This window comes from Dendrobium catenatum, unplaced genomic scaffold, assembly GCF_001605985.2.
Source record: "Dendrobium catenatum unplaced genomic scaffold, ASM160598v2 fragScaff_scaffold_238, whole genome shotgun sequence".
Classification (NCBI taxonomy): Eukaryota; Viridiplantae; Streptophyta; class Magnoliopsida; order Asparagales; family Orchidaceae; genus Dendrobium; species Dendrobium catenatum.
The window spans coordinates 268,790-280,106 of record NW_021318700.1 but is presented as its reverse complement, the minus strand read 5'-3'; the positions used below and the strand labels follow the sequence as shown (position 1 = coordinate 280,106).

At 31.8% G+C, this 11,317-nt stretch overlaps 1 pseudogene; it reads left to right on the top strand.

Moving 5' to 3' along the window:
* The first annotated feature begins 3,483 nt into the window (after window positions 1-3,483).
* The window catches only part of LOC110094073, a 27,532-nt pseudogene continuing 19,698 nt past the window's right edge, over window positions 3,484-11,317 (top strand).

Genomic DNA, 11,317 nt, shown 5'->3' with positions numbered 1-11,317 from the left:
AATTGTTGATTGTAGGATTGCATCTTCCTAGAGAGTCTCGTTCATTGGTTGTTGGGTTGTACCTTCTTAGAGACAATTAGGTCAACGCCAACACGTGCGGTTCACTCATTATTCACCACACCTGTTGGGGTTGTGTTTATTGACCTCCTTTTTGGCCTGGGTCACTTGCATGACCTTATCACTCAAATTTTGTAAGTAGATACACTTGTTTATATGTTACATTACTTTATATTCGATGAAAGATCAAATCATGCATTTTTATCACAATTATCGTTAGCTTTGGAATTTATTCCTTTAGATCATACTTTGCCCGTTATCATGTCTTAAAACATGTGTGATTGAGTAAACGACGATTTGACGTACATTTTGCACGCATTTGAGTCTTTATTGTAGATGTTTGTTACGTGTGCGATAACTTTCGATATGGGCCTCATTTTTTGAAACGGACTGCTCTAGTACATCCGACTCGTCGAGACAAATTCAATGAGTCTATTGGCGCTGGAATCAGACACCATTTTATGTGCGTCGAGACCTTAATTAGATTATTCTTTAAATATTATATAATTATTTATTTATTTAATCATATAAATTAATTTGAATATATATATATATATATATATAATTGATTTATATGATTATTTAAATTATTATATTATATTATGTTTTAAAATAAATTTTATTGTTATTATTTTCTCTTATTCTCTTTCTTACATTAATATAATTTGCATGAATATATTTTATAAAAAAATTTAATATGTCAAAATTTTAGTAAAAAGGCAAAAAAATCTCAAATACTATTTGCCTGTTGTTGGCTTTTCTTCCACCAGAGCAATAGACCCTTTTTAATGTTCTCCAACAACTCTCCTCACATGAGATGAAAAGGTATGAAACTCAAGCGACAACTCTCTCCCTCACGTGGTGAATTATTATGTCCAGTCACCGGACTTTCGGACATCCAATCCAGATGCGCCACATCATCCAAATACACCATGACCTTATGTATTTTGGTGATGTGGCACATCTGGATTGGTGTCCGAACAAATCCAAACACCGGACAAATCCGGACACCGGACGTAATAATTTTCCCAAGTGAAGAAGATTGGATCAGATTTTATTTTTTGAGACAAGAAAAAGGAAGGGGCTCTCGGATCAAAGGGGGCAGCAAGATGAAGCTGACAGCTCTCACCTTCTTCCCTAGACAAAGATCCTCTCCCCACATAGACATGTGGCCCAAGCTCTCCATAGGATCTCTACTCTCCTCCCTCTGCCTCCAGCAGCTGGCCAAACTCCAAGAGCAACGGGTCATTACCCTCCCACTACCAGCCGAGGCACCTCCGACCTAGCTCTTATACTCGATACCGAGCCCCTCTTCGACGCCAGTCTCGACCCGAGCTATTCATCGCTGCCTCCCAAACCGGCAGACCATCCACCGTTGATCTTATATACTAGTGGGTAGATTTTTACTACAACAAACTACCTAGCTACAGGTATAAACTCCCCAACTCTATGTTCTATTGCTTAGCAGTTCTTTGACTAAGTCGAAAGATTTCATTATTCAAGCTCCTTTCTTAAGGTTATGTTTATCCTCATTATGTATAAAATTGATCACTGTATAGACAGACATGTTTGTAAAGATTGATTTAATTGTTCACTTTATATGATTGTTGTATTTGAGATTTAGTACTATTTGTCATTTACTATGATTATTGTGTATGAGATGGAGTGTTATTTAAATAAGCATGTCAAAAAATATATAAATTCCATATGAGCTGCCCTTCATTTGGTTTATTCTCCGATATGATTATGTTCTTCTCATGGTATGGAAAATATAAATGCCAAGATAGTTTTGGGCATATTCTGTTCTTTCAAAAAACTGTAGAGTCAAGAATAAAGCATGCTTGTGAGTAGCATTTTTTTATGGCAAATTGCATGGTGTTAAAGTGTGCTTGGTAGTTCTTTGATGTATATGACTTTTTTTTTTGTATTGATGAGCTCCGAATAGATTGTGTTGTGGGGATCTTAATCAAAATACGTGGATAGAGTTTTCTTTTCTTTTAAGATTATGTGTGATGGTAAAGTATGATCTTCACATCAATTTTTTTCATGTAGTTTTATAGTTTTGCATATCAGTTGCTCGATGAAATGCCTTTAAAAAATGCTATAATGGAGTTATTTGTACCAAAGGTCCACAAATGCCAAAAGTTTAGCCTTTAACGCTTAAAAAGATTTAAATATGATGCATTTCTACTAAACTTTATGGATGATCAAAATAAGGTCTCAAAGTGTTCTCATGGGAAGTAAATTTATCATCTTGTCTTTCCTCAAATCTATTTCCAGGCTTTTCTCTAGATTCTTTTACCATGGTAAAATTACTGACAAGAAGCTTCATTTAATTGCGTGGGGTAATGCTGCTTTACCTACCCGTCTGGGGGGCTTGGTATTCCTTCTTTGGATGCTCTATATCATGCCAGTTTTTTCTCTTTCTTGTGGAGGTTTTTTACTAGAGAAAATTTGGCCATGTCTTGGTTCAACAATAAGTACATATCCCCTTATAAACCCCTTACTTCTATTCCCTCAAAATTCTGGAAGATTATTCACGCTACTGCTCACTTAATTAAAGGATGTATTTCCTTCGCTATCTCTTACAATTGCAATTTCTCTATGGAGTGGGATCACTGGTGCAATGGAAAGTCTCTTAATGATATCTTACCTTCTTTTAAATTTGTCAAGTCTTCTGTGAATTGTTACACTAACAGCAATGGTTGGGCCCTGCCTCCTTCGATCCCAAATTTGCTGCGTCTTGAACTCTCGGGCATTAGATTTTGTGAGCAACCAGCTGTGTCCTGGGAAGGCTCTCAAAATCCCACTTTCTCTACCTTCTATTCTAGTTATTTTAAGCATTTTGAGGAGGTTAATTGGCATTTTTTTCTCTGGCATAAAAATTCTTCTTTGCAAATTTCTTCTTATGCCTGGATGGAGGTTCTTGGCAAGTTAAAAAATGGTTGACCTTCTTCTCATGAAGGGAATTGAGGTTTATTCTGGATGCTCTTTTTGTGATGGTGACAGTGATAGCCATTCCAATTTGTTTTTTGGCCGTAATTTTACTTTTTCTGTCATTTCTTCTCTGCTACCGTCGCTGGGTGCTTTTCTCCTTAGGCCCAATCTTATGCAAACTTTTGACTTCTTTGGTGGTTCTCAAGAATTTTGTAGCTGGGAAAAGTATTTCTGTTATTTTACCATTTGCAGCTCTATTTACTTTTTATGGAGGGAGAGAAACTCAAGAAGATTTGAAAATGTTTGGAAAAGCCCCTCCAGGATCATCTTTATTATCCGCCAGGCTATTCTAGCTAAAGTAAGGAAATGGAAGCAATTCGATGAGCTTAAAAACAGTTTTGAGATTCTCAGCTGAATTTTGAATTCCTGATGTCTCTTTGGTGGTTTTTGTGGGAGATGATGTTAGTATTGCATTTTCTGCCCCCTTGGATGGCATGGGTTGTTTTCTCCAAGTTCCTTTCAGGGTCTACAAATGATTCTTCTTCTGCAACCAAGGGGTTCCGCCTCACCGTTGGCAATAGCCTGAGCCCTGTTTTTGGTAGCTACCACCTAGTTTTTTGATTTCTTAAACCTGTAATTTTGCTATTTCTTCCTCTTGGAAGCTTCTTTTTTCTTTTTCCTTATAGGTTTTACCTGTCATGTAACTAGTTTTTAATGAATTATGGACTTTTGCCCTCTAATTTTCCAAAAAAAAAGTCTTTCCTATATGCATCTCATGGGAGACGAATGCCATCTTTCAATGAACAAGCTAACTAGTTCTTCACTTTTAATATATATGAATATTATTTACTTCAATGATTGCATATGGTGTGATATATATAGCTTTGTCGAGATTAATTTTTGTTTAATTATCTTGATTTTGAAATAATTCATATAATAAAATCATGCATATTATTTTAATTTAGTACAATAAGTCTTATTAAAGAAAATCATATATTTTTATTGTAATGCTAACATAGATTTTATTCATTATAAATTGTATGTTAAATGTTCATGATTTAAAAATAAAAATATATGTAAATATGTTTGTGATGAATGTATAGGTCAACATAACTCAATTGAGTTTGGTTGGCCAAGCCGATGCTTCTACAACATTATGAGTCTTATATATATATATATATATATATATATATAATTATATTAAATTATCTACTTCACTACTTGCTTATGCATGTAATTATTTCGTTCGTTGACTTCTTTTGAACATAGGTTGTCATAGTTAACAACCCCTCCCATATGTTGCTTGATGTCTATAAAAGTAATATAGATGTATGTATGTGTAGCCATCCTCCATATTTTATGTTAATGAGTTTTCATATGCTTAATGTATAATGTGTTTCTCTATTAGCTTCCCTTGCCAATGTTAGTGAACATTCATACACATCAACTTTCTTATATATGTTATATTACAGGATTAGTTGATTGTGTTGGTTTATACTTATTGTCCATGTTTAAATCTTTTATGTATCTCACATCATATGAGCATTGTTAAAAATTTCCCAAACATGTTTGAAACTATGAAGTGTAGAAATTCACATCCATATTAGAAAGCTTCCTCATATTTCATGTATGTTGCCCTTTGTACAATCTTCATTAACTCATGATAACATGACTTTATGTGCCCTATGTATATTTCTCTCATATATTCTATGATAGCATATTCTATGCCCCATGCTAGTAATATTTTCTTCATGACTTACACATAACTTCTCTTTATGCTCCTATTAGAAAATTCTCATATTGCTTTATGTTCTAATGACAATGCATGTGTGTTTGATGAATTCAATTGTTAGATTATTTGCTAGTTATATTTTTACTTGATTGTACTTCTCTTGAATGGTGTCTACTCCATTTCCATTTTCTCTCCTTATATTATTTGTGAGATACATTTGAAGCTATTTGGATGAAGGAGCTTGGATAATGAGTATGAGAATCGGTCGCCTCCATTCATTCTAGTGGGGGTGTTACGAGCGGAACCACCGGTCATAGCCCCCGGTATAGTAAGTTCTCTTAAAACTTAAACAGCTTTTTGGAGCCCTCATGGTTGCATGTTCCCCAATCCTTTAAGACTATGTAGAAACTTTAATTATTAGCTTATTTTCTTATCTTATTTTATTTATAGATCCATAAACCCATTCATACATGTGCGAATGTTCAAAGGGTTAGAAACAAAATTCTTTTTTGTTCCATAACTCTAGTGGTACCTAAGGACAAAAATTAAGGACCAAGTCTAAGATAACATAGAATTAGATGCATATTCCCTATAGGATAGATACATTAAACATAAAAAATTATGTGACATGTTATCCTAGGTTTAGTGTGTCATAACTTACTAATAATCAACCAATAAATCAATCATAATCCAACTCAAAATGCATTAAAACACCTAAGTTTCAATCAAACTATAATTAACATACATAACCACTAAAATGCAAACTTGAACATAAACTTAAATTAAGTCTAACCAACCCATTAATCAATCTCTAACAAACCTAAAAATTAAAAGATGTAGACTAAATCAAGAGAGCAAACCTAAACTAAAACTTGTTAAAATAAAATATTTCTAAACCCTCTTATAAATTAACTACACACATAATTTAAAGCACCTTTAAATTAATTTTAAAACACTAATACTAAAACTTAAACTAAAATTTCTTTTTGACATTTAACAAACCAAATCACAAACAACTTGAACTAATTATCCTATATAGGAAATATTCCAAACCACATAGCCTACTACACACACTCAAACTTATTTGTTAGGACACGACTTCCAGCTCTAGGTTAGGCCTGTGCTTTCTTTTCCTTTTTGCTTTATGATGTGACGTCCTGCATGTGAAATGTGTTTTTTTTTGTTTTTCTACTTGTGTTAGCTTTTTGTGATGATTTATATGATATTATTATCTACTTTTTACAATGTTGTGAGCGATAGACTACCTATAAGTTAGGAGCAATTTTGACACTTACGATATTTTTTACAGGTGGTCGTTTTCACATAGTGATAAAGGGGCATTATATATATATATATATAACTGCTATAGGTGCTTAGCTGCTTAGCCCCCAAATAAATAAGAGTACGGCCAAATGTGATTTGTTTGAACATTTTATTTATATATATATAATTAATTGGGATGATTGATTATAATTGCTTAGGATAACTCTATAAGAGAGTCTAGATGTTTTTTTTTTATAATTATGATGTAATTTATTCAATATATAAAGTTATGAAAGTCTTTAACTGAGGCATTTTAGTGAAATATTAGGAATCCAATGGGAAAAGAAAGTCCCTCTATGGGGGATTCTTTTTCTATTTGGATTTCCTATTGAGGATGTACTAACAGAAGAACGTAGTAAGATGATCCACATAAGAATCAGAAGATGAAGAGCAAAGAGTAAAAGTGCCTCATTTTAAGACTTGCGTCGTTCTATATGATTAGAATCCAGGTTGTTATCAGTGGAGCCTGGCTACCACTACTTTTTTGAACTCTGGAATGTATATTATATGACACTTACCATTGACATTGGATACTCTTTTCTATGATTTTGATGTGATGATTGTTTACTTTGTTTGCACATTAAAACTGTATGGTTTTTCCTAGATTTCTTCCTTTATTTTGCTTTGGGGTGGCTTGGATGGAGTCAACGTTAGGCTCTTTAGGATGTTAAATTTTCTATAAAACTAAAATTTATTAAAGCAAGATGAAAAGTGAATATAGGATTAAAATCAACCAATCTTTCTAAAAAAAATTAATGCATGGCCCCTTTAAAGGGTCACTTTTTAAAATTACAATAAGTAAGCCTTGTTCACTTCAAAGTGACTATTGGTCAGTCTTGATCGGCCCTACCTACACATGCATAGCCTTGAGTCAGTATATAAAATTTTCTTTTGCAACATAGATGGATAGTTCACTTTATATGTGCATAATATCATTTATGGTCGGGTTTGATACCCATTTCTTTTTCTATGCCTCCCACCACTCTTGCATTTGCATAAGACTATACAACATGGATTTGATACGCTAGGTGGAGTTTAGTTAGTACCCATTTTTGAGCAGGGTGGTAAATTCAGGTCGAGGCTGCTTAGATCCCTTGTGGCATTTAAGCTGTAAGTCCCCTTACGGCATCAACTTCTAATGAATTCTAAATCTGTCATTTCTCCTATGATAGAAAATTCAATCTTTGATATTTTAAAGTTAAAATTTTAATCTCATCTTTCTTTATTTAAAAATGTTTAATCATCACTAAAAATAAAGTGAAGAGCTTATCCCATTTGGGATAGAACTTAGAAACTTTCTCTATGTACTAAATTAAGAATATAATAATACAACATCCTTAATCGAGAGTTTTTTTAGGTCGAGGCCTAAGATGTAATTAACCATGGGGGATTGTGCCCATGGGAAATCAATCCCCACATCAAATAAACTCATTCAAAGTAATGCATCAAATGGGGGAAATCTCGTGACTTTGAATAGGTTATATATATTATTACCCATCGAGGTGTGTATATGAAAGTTGTTATCCTCCATGATTAATCCTATATATAATCTCATATGCTCTTCCATTGGCCTGCTTGCGTAGAGTGTAAATACCTACGATAGTTTTGTCATACGAGATAGTGCAGTTGCACCCTTTGCATTATGTTCCCCACAAGAAGAATCCTTTCGGAGACCCACACACTTCATTAGAGATAATTTAGCTAAGGGAGAGATTGAATTGAATCACGTTACTATAGAAAATCAACTTACAATTTTTTTTACAAAAACATTGGACTTTGACACTTTTAGCACCTTAAAAACTAGGTTAGGTGTAATTTAGCTTAATGCTTGAATTGAAAATTTTATAAACTTGATGTATTATAAATATGTGTCTGTTTAGTTTATTTCTATTTATTTATTTTATTTATTTTTTGTGTTTAGTTGTGTATTTTTTTTATTGTGAATAATGTCACATGATGAAAAATGATTAGTTTTGAGAAGATTTTTTAATTATCATAACTTATTTTTTAAGTGTTCTATTTATACTACACAAAATTTTTCATCCCGTATGAATTATGTAGTATATGCATGGCAGGTTTCAGAGTTGAGCATGCAAAACTTAGTTTTTCATAGGGTTTATGTTATACGATGATGTCATCATACTGTATGATTTGTATAGTTTTGTCTGTACGCGTGGGAATTGTTTACTAGTTAGAGTTAGTTATTAATTACTGATCATACGTATAAAATCACATTTTGTCTGTATAATCAACTTGTTAGTTTTTTTTGGGGGGATGAACCTAACCAGCTTTAAAATGATCTAAAATATTCTGATTGTCCTGGATGAACACCTATTCATTTGTACGATCGTATGGTCAAAAAGCTTATACGAAATGATTCATTAGAAATGGTGTTTTATAAAATGCCATTTCATTTTTGGCGCTTTATGTTCGTATGTACAAAAATATTTTCGTCATGTACAATTTTAAAATCATATGTACGATTCAAGTTTTATACTGTACGATAGGTCATTTTCCTTTAAATAGAAGGGCCTTTAATATATTTTTCATTCACTTTCATATCTATTTTAAAACCCTCTAGAGCCCTCGTCTTAGAAATGACAAGTTCTTTCAAATGACCCTATCTTTCTATGGGTTCCTCTTCTAGAAGTGGTAGGGATGATAAGTTTTTATCTAAGGAGAATCAAATTGCCTACTTAAAGTATTCTTCTACCAAAATCACCCCTTTTAGACTTCTCATTCAGGGTGATCTTCACTTTTCTGTCATGCCCTTGTTTGCTTTGACTCAACTTTCTTTCATCCTTACTCTCATATATGTCAACCACAAATAGACTTTCCAATACTTCTTGTCCAATATGAGAGTTAATGAGGACCACTCTAGGATTACTTCCTATATTCATAAACAACAAATATAAATTACCAAGGAAGACTTAGTCAACTTTTTTCATTTGAGAACCTAAGGGATAAGAGCCCATTTTAATCAAACTCTTAGAGGTATCTACCAAGTATGTCATTTGTCTAGGGTCTACACTTTAAATCAAAATACTCGGGTCATGTAGCATGTTTTGAGAAGTTCAATTATCCCTAAAACTGGTTATTGTATAAATATGACTCCACTTTAGTTCACAGTCATATATCTGATTATGGCTAAAAAATTCTTTTGATGAAGCCCAACTCATCATGGACTACATTTAAAATCTTTTTAATATTAGGCTTTCACATCATAAAAGAAAGAAAATATGGCTTTAAGATATATAGTTTCCTACATCCTAGAAAAGAAGTCCAATATGATCCATCCTGATCCTCCCATAAAACTTCCTATTTACTTCACTGATGCCTCTTTTTGGGCACTTTTTGGGCAGGATCAGAGTTATGAGAGTGATGATTCAGAGGAAGAAGATGGAGATCCTACTCCAGTGCCCACACTTGGACCTGATCAGAATATCTATCAAGAAATGGTCCAGCGTGTTGATAGAATAGAGACTCATTTTGATCAACGCTTTGATTAAATTTAGAATCACTTAAATCAAAAGGATGCAAGATATCAGAAAGACATGGGTTGGATCCATGGTTAATTTTACACGGTCAACACGAATGTAGCTTTAATTAATAACTAATTTTCAATGTTCAACCAGCCTCCTCAAGATCAGGGCTGCTCAAATTTCTAAATGTACTTTGTTGTTGTTCTTGCTTCTGAGTTTTGTGTTTGCTATTCTAATGTTTTCTTCTATGAGTGTAGTGGTTTTATATGTTGTTTTGTATCTATGTGATGATATTTATTGATTGTTATTATGTGTGGTATCAATGAAATATTTGTATGTAATCCTTTATATCAATGCAATGTGATATATTTTGTTGACATATTTTAATTCTAAATTCTTTAAATGTTTGTGTCCTTAAAGAGAAAAACCTTTTGAAGTTGATCACTGAAATGGGTTATCAATTACTTCACTCTACAAATTAATTTCCTTACAAAATTTAATCTTTCAAAATATTTAAATTAAAATTATTACTAGATTTAGATAAGGAGATTAATTTCATGTTCTTTTATACAAAAATATCTAAGTTATAATTGTTGAAGGTTGATGTCTTATTATTTTTATTTCTCTTTTAATATATTTAATTTTGTTATTAGTAAAATTTGAATTTAGATTACTGATATTTGAAAGACCCAGAGAGTAAAAAAATGGAAATACACAAAGCATACAAAAATAGGAAAGATACGCTAGTTCTCAAAGTGAAAAGAGGCACAAAAATAACCCAATTAGAAAAGATGCACAAAGTGTGCCAAAAATCTTTGAAAACTTGTGCATGCAATGTCACCAATTGAAAATTTTTATTATATTATTTCCACTATTATTCAATCTCTAATCCAAATTCATCTAATTAATAATCATATACAATATTGAATTCAAAGTTAACTAATCTTTATTTCGTCATTTTTGTAATAATCATTTTTATTTTATTTGTCTAGAATGAACAATTACTTTTCTTATCGTAGATGTTCTTTGATTTAAAATTTAAAAATATTTCTTTTTAGTATTATGAAATTAACATTATATTTGAAATTGATTTAAAATCCTTTTCTCATTCAACTCTTTTGGTTTATCTATAGAAACCTTTCATTTCAAGTTGTACTTCCCTTTTAATTATTATCTAAATGGGGAGTCAGAGTATTATTTTATGATTGATGTATGTATGTATATAATGTTTATTATACATGTATTGCAAATGTGTGTGCATGTATTTGTATGTTTTAAGTGTATGTGTGTATGTTTTGAATGTTTGAATGTTCATTTGTGTTCATGTTTTTGTTCGAGTTATTTTTTATTTGGTTTCTTTTTTATTTTTAGGTTTGTTGTTTTTTATCTTCATGGGAACCCCTTATTATTATATTGAATCTGAGAGAGTGTTATTACAATTAAGGAGAAAAATTATTTTAAATATTAACTCAAACAATAAATTTTTTACCATAATCTAAAAAGGGGAGATTATTGCAACTTAATTTTCATAATTATGTTTTCATATCATGTGAATTTTTTATGATTCCAAAATATTATTATATTCATTAGATTTCTCCTAATATATATTGAAAATATTATTTTTATTATTTGTGTGTACTAACGTTTTAGGAAAATCATACTCGAGACAGTTGAAGTCTTCAACTTAGATTAAATTAGAAATATTATTTTTGAAGTCTCAACTTTTTATACTTTTCTTGAATCTGAGAAAGTGTGATTACAATTTGGTAACCGTGCACACACACAC